The sequence below is a fragment of the Rattus norvegicus genome, chromosome 8 (genome assembly GCF_021556685.1).
Source record: "Rattus norvegicus strain SHRSP/BbbUtx chromosome 8, alternate assembly SHRSP_T2T, whole genome shotgun sequence".
Taxonomy (NCBI): Eukaryota; Metazoa; Chordata; class Mammalia; order Rodentia; family Muridae; genus Rattus; species Rattus norvegicus.
Window position 1 is genome coordinate 121,204,973 of NC_141541.1, and position 20,897 is coordinate 121,225,869.

The window sequence follows — 20,897 nt, forward strand, 5'->3', positions numbered from 1 at the left end:
ATCTAAATAATCCTTCACCAGTTCCTAAAGGCTTATCTCCTGGGCGATTCTAGACCCTATCAAAACAACAATCAGCATTTACTAACATATACTGTCAGTTCATGGGGTGCTGGACAGTGAAATCAGGGTTTTATATATGCTTGTATATGCCTTCCCCTTGGCCTCTTCTAATCTTCTTGACAGAATGAGGTATTCACAGCTTCTGGGGACAATTGTCTGTTGCAAGTTTGAACTGAACCAATGGTTTAGGGATCAACTCCAATAACAGCAATTAAATTCACATATGCCTCTGTTATCACCTATCATATTGGCTCAGAAAATGAGGCAGAAGTAACTATGACAGGGCAAACAATCAAGCATTTACTTGGTGAGGCTACCTCCCCTGCTGTGCTTGGATTCCTGCTGCCCTGTGAATTCCACCTGGTAGAGGATGAGGTCCACGTTGCTCAGTCACTACTATGGCTACAGGTATGCAAGTGAGGCCATACACAACCATCATGTCCCCAGATGACCCATCGGCTGATCACAGAACAAATCCAACCAAACCCAACCTAGGTCAGAAGAACCATCCCCACAAATCATGAGCTAAACAAATGGTTGCTCTTTAAAACTAGTACTGGGGAGGCATTATTTTCTCACATGAGGAAGGCTAATTAATACAAACAAGGTGTATCTGAGCTACTCATGCAGGTGTTTGGAAAAACCCTGGACAAAGCCCTGCCCAGGAATGCACTGCGAGTGAAGAGTCTTCACTGCCTTCTCCGTACGCTCAGTATGTCTTCTAGTTTGATTTTCTATTGTTGTGATAAATAACGTGACCAAATGCATGTTGGCAGGGAAATGGGTTGTTGCAGCTTATCCTTCCAAATCCGAGTAGATCATTTACGGAAAGTCAGGACTGGAACTCAAGCAGGAAATGAAACAGAAACCATGGAGGAATGCTGTCTACTGCTTTGCTGACTGGCTTATGTTCAGCTAGCTTTTTTATACATCCTGGCAACACTTGCCTAGGGATGGTGCTGCCCACTGTGGTCTGGGCCTAGGGATGGTGCCGCCCACTGTGGCTGGGCCCTACTATATCAATTTGCCATTGAGACAATCCCTTACAGTTGTGGCCACAGGATCAAAGCAATTCTTCAGCTGAAGTTCCCAGGTGACTACATTGTGTCAAGCTGACCATAAAAGCCAACCAGAATAATGTGACAGGTTGTTCTCAGGCACACACACTCATTTGCCCCCAAGAAGTAGAACAAGGTGAAGGAGTCAATTTAACCTTTATAAACATACTGAGATCCCCTGGGTTCATCCCTTGTCTTCCTTGTCGCCATACTTAGAGCGGTCTGCATCATATTCCTGAAAAACTTCAACTTTCCTCTATCCCTAGACTGCAAGCCCTTGAAAACTGGATAGTACGGAGGAAGGTACCAGTAATTCAACTGCCAAATGAGGAGAACGATAAACAGAGACGGTATAGCTGGTCGGGTAGATGAACCCTGATAAGCGGGTTCACATGAGGGAAGGACAAGGAGAAATCTTTATTGGCTCTTGGTGGGGACTTTAAGGATGTATTCGGACACCTGGTAAGCTTGTCAACAGCAGACCTTGGATAGGAATTGAAGATCAACACCGAGGGATGCCAGGTGACCCACCAGCACTGAAGGGGAAGCACTGAGGCAAGGGCGAAGACAGCAAGAACTGTGTGACAGGCCAGCAAGTAGAAAACCCAACCTGCAAAGAAGAGTCTGAGTGGGATACTGCCAGGCACCACAAATAGGAGAGTGTGTCTCTTTTAAGTCTGGTGGGCAAGACCAAACATGGCATCAAAACACAGTTACTGAGTTCCTTGAAAAGTGCTGGGAAATATACCCCCAGATGCTATAACATGCAAGGTTTCGTTTCCCTGAGGAGCCTCTGAGGAAATCACCATGGCTAGAGCTATAACCTGGTAGAGTGCTTACCTACATGCAGAAAGCCCCAAGGTCCATCCACACTACCACATACACTGGGCACGACGGCACGCACCTGTGATCCCAACATTCAAGTGGTGAAAGAGGGAAGGTCGCCCCTGACTACCCTTCGAGATCAAGGACAACTTATAATACATGAAACATGATCTCTACATAAGATGTCACCAGTGGCTGAGGGCAGGTCACCTAGGATCTGTAGTCAGCCCAGCACTTTGGACTGATGGTCCGGAAGCCTATAGGTTGATGAAGCATGGCGAGCTGAAGGTCTCACTTTGTTATCTAAGTTCTTTGAATTACCATCTCTCCGCCCTGAGGGGGAAGAGCTTCACCATGCTATTGCAAGAACTCTAATTCCAGTGAGAATTTGAGGGGTAAAATTGGTGCGCAATTTTGGAGACCACTGGATCTCGCACATTTTTCTGCCCATCAGACACATGCCACAATGGTGGTTTCTGTTTCTCGTTTCTCTTAATGTGGGAGCTGTAGAAACGAAGCCTTTTCTATCCACATAGTGATGCTAGTGATTTATCAAATTAGCGCAGAGGTTAATGGCATAAACAGGTTTTGGTTTCAGCTCCTAGAACATCATTCAATTAGGTATTTGACCTTGAAAAAAAAGAGAAACTTAATCTCTCCCCCCTTAGTTTTCTCATCTGCAAAATCAACTTAATGATAGCTTCTGTGTTTTGAAGAGTTAATGAGTTAAACATTGCACGGCAATTTGCATAACACCAGGTACATTGGTAAGGGCTGGTTTATAAATATTTAATGTTATTCCCTGTGCTGTGCTGTTAGCCCTCCCTCTCTATTATTTCAACTCCTAGCAGCACCACGGAGAGATAAAGCACAGGATAGCAATGAAAGATGAGTCAGGACCGCTGGCCTGAGCTACAAAGCCTTGCCTTGTGAGGACAGCAAGAGCTACTGGGGAGGTTTCACTGACCTACACTGGCCCCAGATTGACAGGCAGCCAGAAACCCCAGAGCAGTGACCCCCAACCACATCACCTCCCCACTTAAGACTTCTGATTGCTGTGCCTCTCGGCAAATAGGAGACGTTCCGAAGTCCTGGCCCAGGCCCTGGTCTGAGGGCTACCCAGTTCCATCTGGGCATTCTCTGACTATCTAAAATGTTATTCATTTGTTTCTAGAACCTCTTGTTCCCCCCAATAGACTGCAGAATCTACAAGAACAGAACATGATGCCCTAGCCGTGCCTGTGCCCAGCACCTGCAATGAAGCCGACGCACACCAACTAGTGACGCACTTGTGTTGAGTAAATAAATGTTCTTTAATATGAACAATGATCCCTGGTGCCTGCTGGGAAACGTATAGTTTACAGGAAGCTGTGTGTGTCCTGAGCTTACTATCCCAGTACTAAAAAACGGATGCTTGTAGAATCAAGGGGCTTTAACCCTGTGACTAAGGACACACATTTACATGTTCCCTACTCTGGGACAGGGCCTGTGAGTTCCTACCCTCGGTGAGCAAAGCACTGGCCGGGCCCTGTGGCCCAGCAAACATAGTAAAGGAGAAACCATGCTGAGCCCTGGTCTCAGAAAGGCCGTCTGCTGGCTTTGAAACCTCGGGCTTGTTTCTTCTCTCTGTGGTCCCTTCCCACGCTCAAAAGCAATTTGGGGATTCCAAGCCTCCTAAAATCCCATACCTCGATTGAAAGCTGCCCACTGTTCCGTAGAGAAACCCCATACTCAGCAACCAGACCCTCTTAGCTCCTCACCCCAGGCCCACTGCCAACCATGACGCAGAGGTCCCCTGCACACAGTCACCCCACACTCAAAGTCCCTGCAGTCCCAGCACAGGCGCCTGGCGATGTATCTGTTTGCTTGGCTTGTGTTTCCTCCACGCAGCCCTAAATAGCACTTGAAAAGAAAGGCAAACTCAACGACAAAGTTTTCTCCCTCTCCTGTGCAGGCGGCCGCCTCCCCCATCTTTCAGCTGACCCAGAATCTCTAGTTTTGCTGATTTCTTACTGTAACTGCCTTCTCATTTACCACACAGTGGAGATCTGATCCCTTCCTACTGAGACAAGTAGTTTTGCCTGCTCCTTTGGGCTTTTAGTATTCTTCCAAATTATTCTGATTGATATAGACCTCCATCCATGCTAATTATGCATAGCTTCTCTTATAAAGTGTGGTTTCCATGGTGACAGCGAGGGGAGAACAGGTGTGCGGAAAGCTGCGCTATATTAAATGACAGTTACCCTCTGCCTCTCCTATGCAGATTGCTTTTTCTCTACATTTATTTATAGCAGGCAGTAATTAATCTGTGTGAATCTCATTGCTGGAGGGCGGGGGAGGGGAGAGGGGACACAGAATGATTAACAAGAGTCCTAATTATCCACGTACCTGTGAGTCTGAGAATTCTGTTTGCACAGGATAATTCCAAAGTAGAGGAGTCAAATTTACCCTCGCACAGAGACGCCGCTGCAGGACGAGAGAGGCTATGCCTATGAAAGGAGACAGTCTTCCAGCTGCCGAACCTCTGTGTAGACATCTGGGCTAAGCTAGTCTATGGAAGGTTCCAAAGCAGACACTGGGACCCTCTTCAATGACCCATCAAAGTATAAAATGAGATCAGGCCAGTGTCCTAGACTCCGGGGACTGTCCAATTCTACATACCACAGCAGAAATGCCACTCTCGAGCAGAGGAGAAAGGTGAGAAAGCTGGTGGCTGACCTCCTGTGGGGTCCAGAATGCTGCTAAACTGAACCCAGGAAAAAGTTCAAGACAGCAGACAAGACCCACTTCCAAGGATAACACTGAGTCACCATAGGGCTTGAGCTTCCCACTGTGCCTCTGAGCCTAGGTTTCTCTAACTGTATACGACAGTGTTAAAATGCAAATTCTCGGGGCCAGAGCAACGGTTTAGTTTGGCTTGCTGTTTGAGGGGAAACAGTCCGTCGTGACCGTAGTAGCGTGAGGCAGCTGGTCACGCCGCATCCACAGTCAGGACATGGAGGAAGATGGAGGCCAGCGTTCATGGATTCTCCTTGGGTTTCCTTTGTATTCAGTCTGGGATCCCGACCCATGGGGAAGCACTGCCCAAGCTCACATCTCAGTTTAACCGGTTAAAGTCTCTGCAAAAACAGCCTCGCAGACACACCTCGGGTGTGCCTCCTAGGTGAGGACAAATCCAGCAAGCTCTCAGTGAAGATTAGTCATCACGCTACTCCTGTGGTAGACGGTAAGAAAAGGAAGAAAAATAGAAGAATGAAGATTATTCGCCTGATGCCAGAACTCACAGATGGCATCCCTGGGTAGCCCGATATCACATGTCTCCAGCAAGCAAGTCAGAGAATTCACCCACCCCTTCCAAACTTCCCACTGCACTGCGTGGATTCCCTCAGAGGTGAGGTGGGAGCTCCCAGGATGTGATAACAGCACAGGTCACGTCACAATTTTTCTGTTACCCTCAAGCTTTTGGGAGTGAGAATAGATCTAGTGTCATTTGAAAACCTCTTACCCAAATAACAATGGAGTAGAAAATGCAAGCATCTGCTGGAACCCCAAGACCTATGCTCACAGGACACAGCCCTCACGTCCGAAGCTCTGACTCTGGCGGTTTCCTCCCCGTGGATATTTTATTTCTAAAATGACCTGGAAAAATTGCACAAAATAAAAACAAAACGAGAAAATAAAAAAAACCAACGTGCATCCCCTTTAAAAAGGAAATCGCTTCCAAGTTAGCCGGCCTTATCGGGGTGGGGAGACTAAAACCCCTGTGTGACTTTAGCACAGACAGCTTCAGCAGAGAATGAGGAAACATTGAAGAAAAATATGGCTCGTTCTCAGTGGATCTCCTAAACACCACAAGAAACATCAAAAAAATATTAAATTCCCAATTACTGCCGCCTGTGCGTATGTTTTTCACAGCTGGAAAGCAAACTTGAAGCTCAGGCAGGACAAGCAGGCAGAATAGAGACGTACGGGAGGCTCTTACCAACTCCCAGAGGGGTTCACGCAATTCAAAACTGGAGCTAACAAGAGGTTGTCCGTGGGGAAATGCCCACAACTGAGGACAAGAAGTACCGTTCATTGCTGACATTCAATGTCCTCCATGGGACTGTGGACCTGGGGTCAGCTGAGAAGAGGCAGGGACAGGTATTAAGGATTGGTAGATAAATAAATACCATGTTCTGGCCTGGAGAGATGACTCAGGGGTTAAGGGCACTGGCTGCTCTTCCAGAGGTCCTGAGTTCAATTCCCAGCACCCACATGGTGGCTCACAACCATCTATAAAGTGATCTGATGTCCTCTTCTGTCATGCAGGCATACATGCAAATAGAGTGCTCACTTGCATAAGTTATATAAATAAGTCTTTAAAATATATATATACCAAGTCATACAAGGATGCTGTAGTTTAATTTCTGTTACTGTGATAAAAACATCCTGCAAAAAAACAGCCTAGGATAGAGTGAGCTTAATGTAGCTTCTAATCCCAGCTGATGAGACATCTCAAATGAAAGCAGAGGGGGAAAATGAATGCATATTCACTTTCTGCCTTGCTTGTCTCAGCCCAATTTCTCCTACACAGCTCAGGACCCCCTCTGCTTAAGGAATGGTGCCACCCACAGTAGGCTGGTCTCTCTTTCTACATCAATTAACTTAATTAAGACAATATCACCAGAAACATACCCAGGGATCCATCCAATCAGTCTTACCAGATGATTTCAGATTGTATCAAACTGATGATCTGAATATCATAAAATGGGTATGGGATGAATGAGGCTCTAGGAGGGAGACTCTCACCAGTAAGTTTCTGGTCTGTGACAGTCACTCACATGTAGTCAGACATAGCCAATGGCTTACTGAATTCTCCCACTATAATAACCCCCTTCCACAGACACAAGTCACCATGATCAAAAAATCCATCAGCAGACCCCTTGATTTGTTTTGACAATTGTTTTATTACTGTTACTGTTGATTTTTATTCACCTTTTATTTCCTGTAATGTATGACTAGGTAAGACCAGAGTTCAAATCCCACCCAGCTACTTAATTGGGTGGTATACTCTTAAACCAAGATTAAAGCTTACTGAGGAGAAACACAAATCTCTTTAACCTGAACTTCCCTGCAATTAACTTCATACCTAAAAATAGTTTTACAGTAAGGGGAGAAAAGAGGGAGGTGTTAGCCTAGCTGACACCTCTGGGGCAACGGCCAAGGTGACTTTACAGAGACAGTTCCAAAGTGTTTCTATGAGTTATAGGATGTGTCATGCCACAGGAAAGGCACCCAAATCCACTGTGTTTCTGCAACTTATTATCCTTGCTTAATTAGAATTTGTCAAGAAGCAGCTTAAGCAGCAGTTATCAAAAGGGCATAAATATCTCGGCATCGACCCTTCTGCCCCTGAATTTAAATACTTTCCCCCAAAAAAAGACACAGGAAAATGTCAGACTGCGTGGCCACTCTGCCATATGATCTGGATGGGGTGCTAACAGCCCCCAGGGTTAAATTGTAGCCAGGTCTGGTGACACATTGTCAGGTACCTACCTCAGAGCTTCACCTCAGCCACTGGGCAATTCTTCAAGTGTCACCGTGTGGTCCCTCTCCCTCTCGAAGGGTACCGACTATTATTAAATTAAAAACAGCTGAATCTGGCTGAGACAATTCATAGGTGACAATAGTGATGAGCCCCTGCCCACAGTGGCAGATTTTTCACCTAAGGTAACCATAACAACGATAAAATAGTATTACCAGGTAGGGGCTGTTGGTTACCGATACAAACGGAAATGGATCCTCTGTGTCCCACACTGCACCATTGCTGGGATGTCTGGCATCCTGTCTCTCCATCACATAGCAAAAGATGTCATGCTACTTGGATTACAGTGCTGGACCCTGAAGGCCAAGTTTAAGTAAAAACCCAGAGCCAGCAAGATGGCTCAGAAGGTAAAGGTGCTTGCAGAGCAAGCCAGATGACCTGAGTTCAATCCCCAGGGTAAAGGGGGTGAAAGAAAAGAACTGACTGCCCAAATTTTTCTTCTGACCTTCACACATGTACTATGGCGCATGCGCACACACACACATACGCACACACACACGCACGCGCGCGCGCACGCGCGCACACACGCACACTATACATACATACCATGATGATGGTGGTGGTAGAGGCAGTGATGATGGTGGTGGTGATGATGGTGATGGTGATGATGGTGATGGTGATGATGATGGTGATGATGATGGTGATGATGACGACAACGACGACGACGATGATGATGATGATAAAACAAATAAATAAAAATCCAGGACATTCTAGGTAGAAAGAATCCATGACTCCAGTCCCAGACAGTCTAGACTCAAGGACAAGACCATCCATAAAGACATCTTCAGGACCACAGCTCCGACTTGTCCTGAGATAAAATATCCTCTGAGAAGGGAGAGGCTGGTCTAGGACAAGAGCCACAGTATGCCCAGGGACACAGTCAAGGGCACATTGGTCCAGCCCTTGGCTTTCCCAACATACTGTTGTGTTATTCTCTTGAAGAGATACAAACAAAAGTTCATCTGAGACTCAGCACAAAGGTGCAGCTCCATCCAGTTCTAGATTGCTGAACCAGGAATTTGGAGTAGGATAGGTTACTCAAAAGAACATAAATGAGCTTTTTTACTTACAGAAGTATGGGTGTGCTGGTTGGTTCAACTTGGCATGAGTTGGAGTCATTTGGGAAGAAGTGACATTGATTGAGAAAATGCCTCCCTCGGATTATAAACAAGTCTATGGGGCAAGTTTTAGTTTACTACTTAAGGTGGGAGGTCCCTGGAGGTAAAAGAAAGCAGGCTGAGCAAGTCTCTGGGAGCAAGTCAGTAAACAGCACTCCTCCATGGTCTCTGCTTTAGTTTCTGCTTTTGTGAACAATTTCCTCTCCAAGTTGGTTTCAGTCACAATCTTTATCAAAGCAATAGAATCCAAAACAACACAGTGGGTAACCAAAACCAGCTCTCACTGCCAAGCCCCACCCCATCATGGACTTTTACCTCTTGGACATTGTACCACAGAACCCTGTCTTCAGGCAACCTTCCATCCCCTGTGCATTCTACACACAGCCCTCCCACAGCCACATGCAGCTGCAAGGCAGGAGGGAGTAATGCAAGTGAGGGTCCAGTCGCCCTCCCCTTTCTTCTCTCATGTATGGAGTAGGACTCTGTTGTCATGACCACGGACCTGGCTATCACCACATCCTTCTGCTATTTCATTGCCATGACTGCAGAGGCTGCATCACCTCTGCTCCCTCATGGTGATAGGACGGTCATATCATACCTGGGAGAAAACACATCTATTCGTGGGTGCATTGTGAATGACACTCTGACTGCACAGGTGGACAGTCCCCAAGGAGACTAAACGGCCTGCTGAGCCTGAAGTCTTCATTGGCTGACTCTTCAGAGGAAATGCATACATTGGCTTCTGGTTTAGGGGATGAAGGCTGAGTCTGTGATATGCCTGAGGCCCACCCTGGCATACCATGATAATCATGCTCTTACCTCACACAAACTAGTGACTGAACTGAGATCCGACTCACGTCCTGACTCCAAGTCTGTAAACCAAGCTACCTTGCAGGAGAATGCGAATGATCTCACCAGCCTAGGCTCGCCTTTTAGGTTGTTCTCTCGGATGGCTTTGCTCTCTGGAGATCACTGAAGAACTCTGGGGAATGGGAGGGCAAGCGCACTATTTCAAAATGATTTTCCAAGATCAACCACAACCAAGGTGCTTGCTCATTTGATTTATTTGATTATTGGTGTGTTGCCGGCAGTTCTAGCCTGTGCTCTGGTTGGGAAACATCCTGCCAGGACCCATCTGTTAAGGCTCGATTGACAGACTGAGGCTCTATGGGAGTTGGGGGTGATGGTAGAAACTTCAAGGGGTATGGCTTAGTATAAGAAAGTTAAGTGAGTAGATGGGTACCCATGAAAAGGCTACTGGGGTCCAGCCTGTACTCTCTGCATGTCTCTCTCTGTCTCTCTGTCTGTCTCTCTTTCCTCCCTTCATCCCCCTCCCTCTAGGTTTTATATCAAATACCTCTCCCGTGCTACAGTTTGGGTGTGATTCCAGTGGATCGCCTAAGTACATTGGGAGCTTTGAACTTACCACTCCAATCCTGGAGGATAAGAGGAGTTTTAAGTGGCAGAGAGAGCCTAGAGATCTCAGTTCCTAGTGCTTTCCTTGGAAACAGAAAGGGGTGAGTTCTATAGCCAGAACCTGTGTAAATGGGAAGGAGGGAGGGAGGGAGGGAGGGAGGGAGGGAGGGAGGGAGGGAGGGAGGAAGGGGGACAGAGAATGAGGGAGAATGAGATAGAAAAGAAAGATGTGGGCATGATGGCAATGCCTTTAATCTCAGCACTGGGGAGGAAGAAGCAGGCAGATCTCTGTGAGTAAGAGGTCAGCCTGGTCTACAGAGTGAGTTACAGACAGCCAAGGATACATAGTGAGATACCGTCTCAGAAAAAAAGAAAAAACAAAAGAAAAGAAAGTCAGTCCAGGCAATGTAGTAGGCCCTTACAATCCCAGGAAGGAAAAGACGGAGCCCACTGGAATTACGAAAATATCCCCTCTCACAAGTGGGGTTATACCCACTTGGACCATACACGTGAAAATTTTTATCAAACTGTTAGAAATATGTACATATTACTTGTTAAAAGCATATATCTCAATGAAAATAAAATAGAATAGGCTGAAGAGATGGCTCAGCAAGTGAGAGCAGTTGCTTCTCTTACAGGGGTCCTGAGCTTTTTTCCCTGCACGCATGATGTGTGCCTTTAAAACCACCTATAACTCTAGTTCCAGATCTGACACCCTCTTCTGGCTTCTTCAAGGACCCATACAGCCATGGCACGCACACATGCATGTGCATGTGCATGCACACACACATACACACACATGTGCACACCCACATACACTTGCACACTCATACACACTTGCACACACATACACATGTACACACATGCAAATACATACACATACTTGCACACACATTGTATACATGCACTTGTGCACACAGGAATAAAAATTTAATATAAATATATCTTTAAAAGCATGATACAAATAACTATGTAAGTAGAAATCATGGAAGATTTATGAAGATTGGATGAAATCCTAAAGTCCACAGCAAGAGATGGGACAGGATCCAGACTTCCTGAAATCCTCATTCTCCCCACAGGCAGTAACTCTTCTGGGACAGAAAGTGAGGACCTTGTCATGCCAAGCAGGGCAGGCATTTCCTGTCAGGACTCCAGAATCCATGCTCAGCAACCTCCTAGAATTTGGGGTGTTCATTTGGACAGTGAATCAGGGCTCTTGGGGACAGGAGCCCTCTAGCAGCTCAGGATTTAAATAATGATGTGTCAAAATCTGCCTCCAACGTCTCAGATTTAATCTTCCCTGTGACCTTGTAGGCTTGCAGGATTATTAGAGCCAGCCACACAGAAGCAAAGAATATTAAAGTTGTTTGTCAAAAACCTCCTGCTTCTGTCAGGAAAAACTCCAGAACCGAGGAACATATGTGCTGGAAAGAGAAGAACCTCTCTGAGTGGAAGGAGGGCGGGAGGGTGGGGATGATGTGATGTGCCCAATGTTTGCCAAAAACTGCTAGGCTAAAAGGGTTGAGCCAACAGCCAGGGTTCGCAGCGTTAACACGGAGTCCAGGGGCCAGCTCTTTGCTATACTTTCGAGATTAAAATTATGTGTCCTCAACATTTCCTTAGAATGAACATTTCTAAGTCGCTTGCCTCAAATCCTGCTGACCTTAGAAACCAGACTTGCTATTGCTCTCAGTCACACACAGTCTGGACCTCAGCCTCCTCGCTTGTCCATTGGAGAAGTGTTCTAAAGAGTGAGGCTAAAAGAACGAGGGCTGAGGAGGTGGCTCAGGTGACAAAGTGTTTTCCTTGACAGCACAGGGGTATAAACCCAACCTTCGAAACACACACTAAAAACAGAACAGAGTGGGCATGGGGCCCTTGTGTCTGGAAAGGTGGAGCCAAACAGATCCACGGACCTCACTACCCAGTCAGCCTGGCCTGCGGGAAACATGCTTCCTCAGAAAATGTGGACTGCACCTGAGGAAAAGTACCTGAAGCCGTCCACTGACTGTCATGCATGCACGCGAACATGTGTGTGTGTGTGTGTGTGTGTGTGAGAGAGAGAGAGAGAGAGAGAGAGAGAGAGAGAGAGAGAGAGAATAACCAAGTGTGGCAGTAGAGACCTTCAATCCCCGACACTAGGTAAGCAATGGGAGAATCATGAGTTTGAAGCCAGCCTGGGCTATGCAGAGAAATCTCTCTTAAAAAACAAAAAAACAAATTATTAACACGAATTCTACAGAAAGACCTAGGACATGGTACTTAGCCACTGTGAGCTGTACATGTTAAAGCCCCAGGGACTCCTTTTCCATCCGCCCCTGAAGGCAGATCTCAGACTACACCAAACTCAAAATCAAGTGTGCACTCATGCAGACCCATAATTCAGCCATTCAGGAGGTTGACCATATGTTAGGGCCAGCCTGGATAGCTTAGCGAGGTCTTATCTCAAATATGTTTTAAGATCTAGGGAATCTAACTCCACAGTGGAGCACTTCCGTCCCTGCTACTACAGGGAATATATTATTATATTCTAAATACTCCCCTGAGAGGTGGGGTTGATCAGCAGGATCCCACAGAATGTGAAGTTGCTTCTATTCCCAACGTAGTCCTGATGACTCAGGACGAGGCAGAGCCTTGCACTCTCAGGTTAAACGGACTTATTGCAGCCTTACCACATCTGTCAGGCTCTGTGACAGCTTGAGAAAGCTTGAGTTCAAAGTGTCGTGTGAAGATGGCATTGACAGGCACCTGGGTGGGAGACGCTTGTGCTTCGCTCAGTTCCCTGGAGTCAGCAAGGCCATGGGGACAGACACACACACACACACCTGAAAGAGGATCAAAGGACAAAGGGCTTTTGTTTCCTATTGCCGAGTAGCCTATCAGTTCCAAAACCTGGAGTCTTAACTTCCTTCACATTGCAAAAGGTTCGTGAGCTGAGGGGTCCAGGAAAACTTGCTCCCATGATGCCTTCTCCATCACTCTCTGGTATGTTCACTGTCCTCCATGTCACTATACATGACAATTGCAAACCTCACATGGCCACTAGGTCTGAGACACACAAGGTAGAGATTGCCAATCTAGCTAAAGGCTGAATCTCAAGCACGTATATTTTTTAAAGTGAGAGTTGAGGACCCCATTAATACTGTAACCCATTAACAGTAATAGACACAGATATGTGTCACTTCAAGGCAAAATAAAAAACAAACAAACAAACAAACAAACAAAAACCCCTATAAGATCAGCATCGTTTATGAGAAAGGTGAAATCCTCCAGCAGAAAAACATCTAGTCACTGAGGTCCCTGTGCCTGGTTTATCCATGACGGGATGGAACAGGTTGACACTTGAATGGGACCCTCCATTGGTTGAGAAGGGGCATGAGGAAAGAGTGGTAGATGTCAATTCCCAAGTGTACAGGTTAAATCTCCCACTGCATACAGACAGGAACTAAGTGTCTATGGCTACTGTGTATCACCTTCCCTGACAGGCATGTGGCTGAGATTGGCAGCAAGGACCAGTTCCTGAGCCACAGCCAGCCTTTGCCTTGCCCATGACACCCACTTGAGGCTTCATTGACCCCCCCTCAGGTTTGTTGATGCTAAGAAAGGGTGACTAACTGGAACCACGGCATTCATTTGATACCTTATGCTTCCCATACAACTCTAACCCCTCTCAGAAATGAAGTACCTAACCTTCCCACTGCTGTGACAAGGCAACTTCAGGAAGGAAGGGCCTTCTTTGGCTCACAGTTAAAGGGAACAAGGTCGCACGCACCCCAGTCAGGGAGCAGAAAGAGACAAAGGCAGTGTTCAGCTATCCTCCTCATTCAGTTTGAGAGCCCAACCCACAACATGGCGGCACGAGCATTTTGGGTGGATCTTCCTACCTCGATTATTCTAACTAGAAATGTCCTCACATATATACCAAGAGGCCTGTCTCCTAGATGCTGTCAAGTTGGGAATAGTAGCCAACAAACTTTGGTTGCACACACACATGAACACACACACACACACACACACACACACACACACACATCCCCAATTAGTACACAGTAGTGGCTCATGACAGAACACAATCTGAAACTCGGAATAATAAGGAAGTACGCCCTTATGAACTAGAACACTAGAGCATCTTTTCTTTTATTTATTCTTAAATTTATTTCTTTTCATGTATTTTATGTGCACTGGTGTTTTGCCCACATATATATCTTTGTGAGAGTATCACATCTTGGAGTTACAGACAGTCGTAAGCTGCCATGTGGGTACTAGGAATTGAGCCCTCGTCCTCTGGAAGAGCAACCAGTGCTCTTAACCACTGAGCCATCTCTCTAGCCCTAGAGCATCTTTCAAACTATGTCACCATGTATCCTTCCCACCCACACGACAGCCTCTCCCAAAGCAACGGTAATTTGTTCTCGCCTGTCTGCCCCTTTATTCTCAATGCCTAACACAGAGATGATCAAACACTAAGCACTCTATAAATATTTATTGAACCAATGAGCGAGCACAGCCTGCTAACTCCATCCGTAGCCATATTGGATAGCTAGGGACTGTATTTCTCCTGTTGTTCTCCGTACCCCAGCTGGTGCCTCCGAAATGCTCAGTGAATGTTTGATGAGTGAATAAGTAAACAGACCCAAAGCAGAGGAAGGAGGAAGATGAAATACCTTAGATTTGACGACGAACCTTGCTTCCACCCCCGTGTCAAATTTTGCTGAAGTCTTGCACTCTAGATCTCAAATTTCCTAGGTGTTTTTTTTTTTTTTTTTGGTTTTTTTTTTTTTTTTTTTGGTTCTTTTTTTCGGAGCTGGGGACCGAACCCAGGGCCTTGCGCTTCCTAGGCAAGCGCTCTACCACTGAGCTAAATCCCCAACCCCATTTCCTAGGTTTTTGAGAAGCCAAATCTCCTGTATTGCCCTCAGCAATCTGCCTGTTTGCTACTCTGGGTGAAATGTGGTACCAGCAATGGAGAAATAGCGGTATTGGATGATTTCACTCACAAGATTTTTTTTAAAGGTAGACTCTCATTTTGTAGCCCAGGGAACTGGCTAACTTGGAATTCACTATACAGCCCAAGCTTCCAACGAGGCTTTCACACCTACCCTCCTGCCTCAGCATGCTGAGAATTACAGGTTTGCTCCACCATACACACCTCGTCTGCAAGATTTCACGGCAAGAAGTAAAAATTGGAAACCAAAGTTTGTGAGAGTTCAGTAGAACGTTGTCTGAGAAAACACCACTGGAGCAGGAGAGGCAGCTCAGTGGGTAAAGCCCTGGCCTTTCAGGATCTGGAACCCACACTGAAGGCCAGATAGAGTGACATATACTTGGAATCCCAACGGTGGCATCTTCCCAACTTGGAATCTTCACGGTGGAGCGTGAAGACAAACAGGTCCCTGGACGGTCACTGGCCAACTCGCCTAGGCTGCAGCCAAGCCAATGAGAGAGGCTGTCTCAAAGGAAAAGTTGACGGCATCTGAGACACAACACCAAGAGTTACCCTCCGACCTCCACACCAGCGCACTGATGCATAGATGTAGAAGCCCACTGAGAAGACGTCACAAAATGAAGCACATTATTTAGGCTTTGGCAATTTCATCTTTGACCCATACCCGCCCCATCCCCTAATACAAGATCTCACCGGACTATTCCCTTTCCCCGTCCTTCTGACCCCAACACCAATAAGCACAGTGAAATCTGGTTTCCCTTTGCTGTGCATCCCGTGGCCTTCTCTCCTTATGATTCTATAAATCAGTTCAGCCTGCTCATGTCTCTCACCTACTGCCTTTGCTAGCTGCCTCCTGGGAAACATTCAATGATCCCCCTAAAGCTTCCTGCCCTGCCGAGCTCGGGAGAAAGGGCATTCTGTGCAACGAAGCGTGCCTCCACTGACACGGGTCCCCAGAGATCCTCTTCGAGCTTGAGATGCCAATGATGCCCAGACCTGAGACGCTAACACATCTTCTCCCTGCACAGAAACAAGGGCTGCAGCCTGACCAGCTGTGCCACTCACTTGCCTGGGAGATCATTATGTAAAGACCCACAGACCCAGCCTAGGAGACGCTTAAACTTGGAGAGCTCCAGAACTCTTGTAATTCTAGGTTCTGAACCCCAGGCTCAGACTGTGTCTTTATCGCAGTCAAACAGAGCCTTCTCCTAGTTACAGCAGGACGAGAGGGTCAAGTCAGAAAGCTGAGTCTGTGAGATTAGGCCAGACGCCATCAGAATTCCTGACACCAGCTAGGCCTTCTCCAGGTGAGGAGGTTATCCATGGGTACCAGGGTTTCTATCACTGTGATAAACACCATGACCAAAAGCATGTTGGTGAGGAAAGGTTTCATTGGGATTACACATCCATCCTTGAAGGAAGTCAGGACAGTAACTCAAGCAAGGCAGGAACCTGGAGGCAGGAGCTGATGCAAAGGTCATGGTGGGATGCTATGTACTAGCTTGCCATCATGGCTTGCTCAGCCTGCTTCTTATAAAACCCAGGACGACCAGCCCAGGGGATGGCTCCACCCACAATGCGCTGGGCCCTCCCCATTGATCACTAAGAAAATGCCTTACAGCTGGATCTTCTGGAGCCATTTTCTCAACTGAGGCTCCTTCCTTTCTGATGGTTCTAACTTGCGTCAAGTTGACATAAAAGCAGTCAGCACAATGGGGTAAAGAGAAACCTATGAGCTCAGACTTAAATCAGGTGCCAGGCTCCAGGAGAGGGACATCAGAGAAAGAAGCCAGGAGACCTACGAGTTTCCTTGGATCAGCTATTCTTCCAAAAGAACAGTCTCCAGTACTGTGACTTGGAAGGAAGTCACCACCTCATTTAGCTGTGTATAATCCTGGAGTCATTCTCCTTGACTGACATAGTTCTCCATCAGCCACAGCTAGCTGCTGAACGGGACACAGGCCTGGGAAACTGTGTCCAACCTCACTATACTTTCTTTCAAGGAAGAAACGTACATGCTGTACTCTTTATGAAGGGAGTTGCCTGTCCCATGGACAAACACAGCCTTTACTCTCTGTAACACTCTATCCCACACCCCTGCTTTCTTTTACCCCATTGCTTCTGGGAGTTGCATGAATTAAGACTCTCTCAGGCCCAACATAAAAAGCCCTGGTGCTCTGTACCCTGGCAGGTAACCAACAAATCCACAATTTGTTTCCAGGCCTCTGGTCACCCCGCATGCCCCTCACCTACAAGCTACTTTGGTCACCCTGTTGGGGAGTGGCTGTGGTGGTTCCTACCAGTCCATGACACCTCCTTCCTCAGCAACAGCGGCCCAGTAGGAATAGCCCGTGCCTCGTTGTTTGTGTCTCCTGTGAACTGCTATTCAACCTTAAAGCCTTCTTTTTTCTTCTCTAGGAATTCCAGCTCTGTATAAGTCTTGCCACGTTTGCCTCTAAGTGACCCAAGCAGGCCTTTTTTGTCTGCTTCTTTTTTTCTTCTTCACCTCTTAACTGATTTAGAACCAAATTCTTATAACAAGCCACATCCCTCGGATCTGCCAGATCTGCCTCAGATCTACCAAGTTCTTTCCAGCCACACCGATTGATTTCCCCGTGAGCTGAGCACTTGAGTGTGGACATCAGAGTTGGAAGTACCTAGCAGAGGATGGATACTGAGCCAGGGAACGCTCCCTCTGTAAAGACATCTAGACCTCGGCCTCTTATCCTAATGCCCCTTAGCAACAGCCATGCAACTGCCACTACAGCTGGGAGACCTGCCTCCCTATCTCAGAAAGATGACCGCCACATCGAGACTCCACCCCATGAATGCTCTACACATTCTTGATTATACTGGTTCCTGTTTGAGTTTAAATGTAGAAGACATCAACAGACCCAAGAGTGTATTCTGCCCAAGTCCAGCCTGGTGAACCAAGGTTATTCAGGTTACTTACAGAATTGTGTGGATACACAAAAGCTTCACCACTAACAAACGTCACCCTAGTTAGCCATTTACTTCCTACATAATTTGGAAGCATCTCATGAAAGCCTGGAGAGCCACCGTAGCCTTCCCCTCACAGGGAATGGTCATAATCGCAGTCTCTTGAGGGTCTTGTTGTGTGATCACAGTTGCTCTGATCAAGGGTAGCAACGGCAACACTCAAGCCTGAGGAAACATCTATGTGAATTCTGCCTTTGTCAAACATGTCCCATCTTACCATATGGAAGAAGCAGGATCTTAATCTCTCTCCCTCTCTCCGTCCCTCCGTCCCCCTCTCTCCCTCACACTCATGCACACACAAACACATACACACACAACACACGCACACACAAATACACACACACACACAACACACACACACTTGAAGAAGCCCTAAAGGGTAGCGTACTCTGGAGTATCTGAATGTACCACTTGCTAGCCCGGGGACAGTGTCGGTGTCTCCAGATCATAGTGAATTTGAGGGAAGAACAGGAGCGGCCATATTTACTGACCCCGAGTCATTAGCACTGTTTCATGTTGCACTACAGAGATGGGAGAAGGGGTTGGAGACAGAGAGGAGCTAACACCGGAAACTTTAAAGGGAATTCTTTCCCCTTCCCCTCCTAGCATAATGAACCAGGAGAGCCCCGACCGGTGCTGCTATGGTGACTGGAATATGAAACTGAAGCGCAATGGGAGAATCTGGGTGGAAAATAACAACACTACAGCTTATTACATGGGATGGGTTTCTGCTCCCTTCGAACTGCACAGACATTAACTAATTAATTGCCGTAGGACCCCAGAGTCCACAGAAGTCTCTCCCATCTATATTTTATAAGGAAAGAAAACAAGCCCTTTCTGAGCCAGGCAGAAGTGAGTTCTTTGTCGTCCCAGGTTCTCTTCCTTCCGTGCCCGCCACGGCCCTCAGGGAACACACATTTTTACATCTTAGCACAGTTCTAAAGATGCTATTAATAGCCCTAAAATCTGAGTGGATCTGAGCCGGAAGACACGGAAGAGCAGCACAGAGCCAAACCTTTCATTTCACGGGAAGAAACTTGTTTCAGCCAAGGACTTTCTGAGGTCAGAAAGCAGCTGAGGGGAGCCGCATCTAGATTGGTTCTGCAGGCCCAGTCGAGGGCCGCCTCATTCCCACAAGCTCTGCAAGAAAGCCATTACTGCTGGGCCCACAAACAACCGGCCATGTGTGTAGAAGACTGTGGTCGGTAGGGGCATGAGTATGTGTTATTTTTGCACTCACGCGGATCCATGTGGAAGCCGGAAGGGAGTATCATGTGTCTTCTTCAATCATCCCCATCTCCTTTTCTGAAGTACAGTCTGCCCTTGAACCCGGAGCTCAGGGATTCACTAGACTGACTGGCCAGCGAGTTGGGAGGGTCTGTCCTGTCCACTCCTCCACCACCCACCACAGGCACCGCCCATGCCCAGCTTACTTTGCATGTCTTTGCTGGGGATCCCAACTCAGGTCCCCTACTTGTGCAGGAAGCTCTGTAACAACTGAGCCCTTTCTCCAGCCTCTTGAAGATAGTTTTTTGGGCGCTTGACATTCAGTCACCAGACTTTCACTGGGCATGGGACGCGTGATTCCTGCAACACTACACACACAGAAGGACATCTGCCCACTCATGTCAAGTGGGATATGGTGGAAAGTCAGCTCTGTGAGTGAGAGGCACTCGGAAAACCTCTGTCCCAGAGAAGGCACAGAAGTCCACAGCTTAGGGCACTTAGACATTTCTCAGCCACAAAGACCGTTCAGAGCACAGAGTAGATGTGCAATAAATAAGGGGTGACCAGTCAGCTGCTGCATTCCAGCCACCATTCAAAGGCTGTCTGAAGAAGGACGGGATGTAGCAAAGTTTCCATACAACATTTTTTTAATTTAATTTTATTTTTAATGATTTATGTGTGGCTATATACACACAAGTATAAATGTTTAAGGAGGCCAGAGGCATAAGATTCCACGGGACTCAAGGCATAGACAGTCATGAGCTGCCTGAGGGTGCTAGGAATTGAACTCAGGTCCTCTGCAAGAACGGTCCCCTCTGTCCAGTTTTAAGCCTCGGGGGAGATCTAGGAACCCAGTCTCCCGATTCACTCTGCCTTTGTCTATTTACCAAATAAACACATGTTGTATGTGGAGCATGGTTTGAGGGTTGCAGTAGGTACAAAGATCACAAAGTATTCCTCATCTGCGTTTGGTCCACTCAGGGCAACTCAGAAAGTCTTTCCGTGCACAGCAGGTTGTAAGAGATCTGGTCCAGTTTCTTCGTGTCCACAGTATGATTTCCTAGTGGCAGGAAACCCAGAGCAAGGCTAGAGCCAGAGGGGTCAGGGTTATGAGCTGTCTACCGCAGCATACTATGCTGAAGTCAACTCCATTGCAGGACCTGTGGTTTTGACAGCTGCCATCATTGCTGTCATCGCCACCACACTGTGAGCATCAGGTTGTCACCATGCGCCACTACCATAGGACTCTGAGAGCCAAAGTAACTCACACTGTTGTCAGTGATCCCTCTTGGCGCTGGGCTGGAATCTGAATCAGAATAGAACTTCTGAGGGCAGAATGAAACTGAGGCAGACAGAGAAAGAGAAGGAAGGCTCAAAGACAGAGGCAACAGATATTTGCCAAGCCTAGCTCTTTACAGTCTCTGGGTCCTCTTATGTTACTTGCTTGAGTCACCAATAGCTAAGCAATTTTTTTTTAAATGCGGTCAAATTTCTTAAACCTCTTGGGGCCCATGCCAGTCGACTGATTAAAATATTCTAGAAAAACATGAGCTGCCCTCTCCAAGACTGTCTGGTTGAGGCCTTGCCTTCCCTCTCTGTTTTAGCTCATGTGTGTTCAACTCTACCTGGCAGAGATGTAGCACTGAAGGACAGGATTGCCT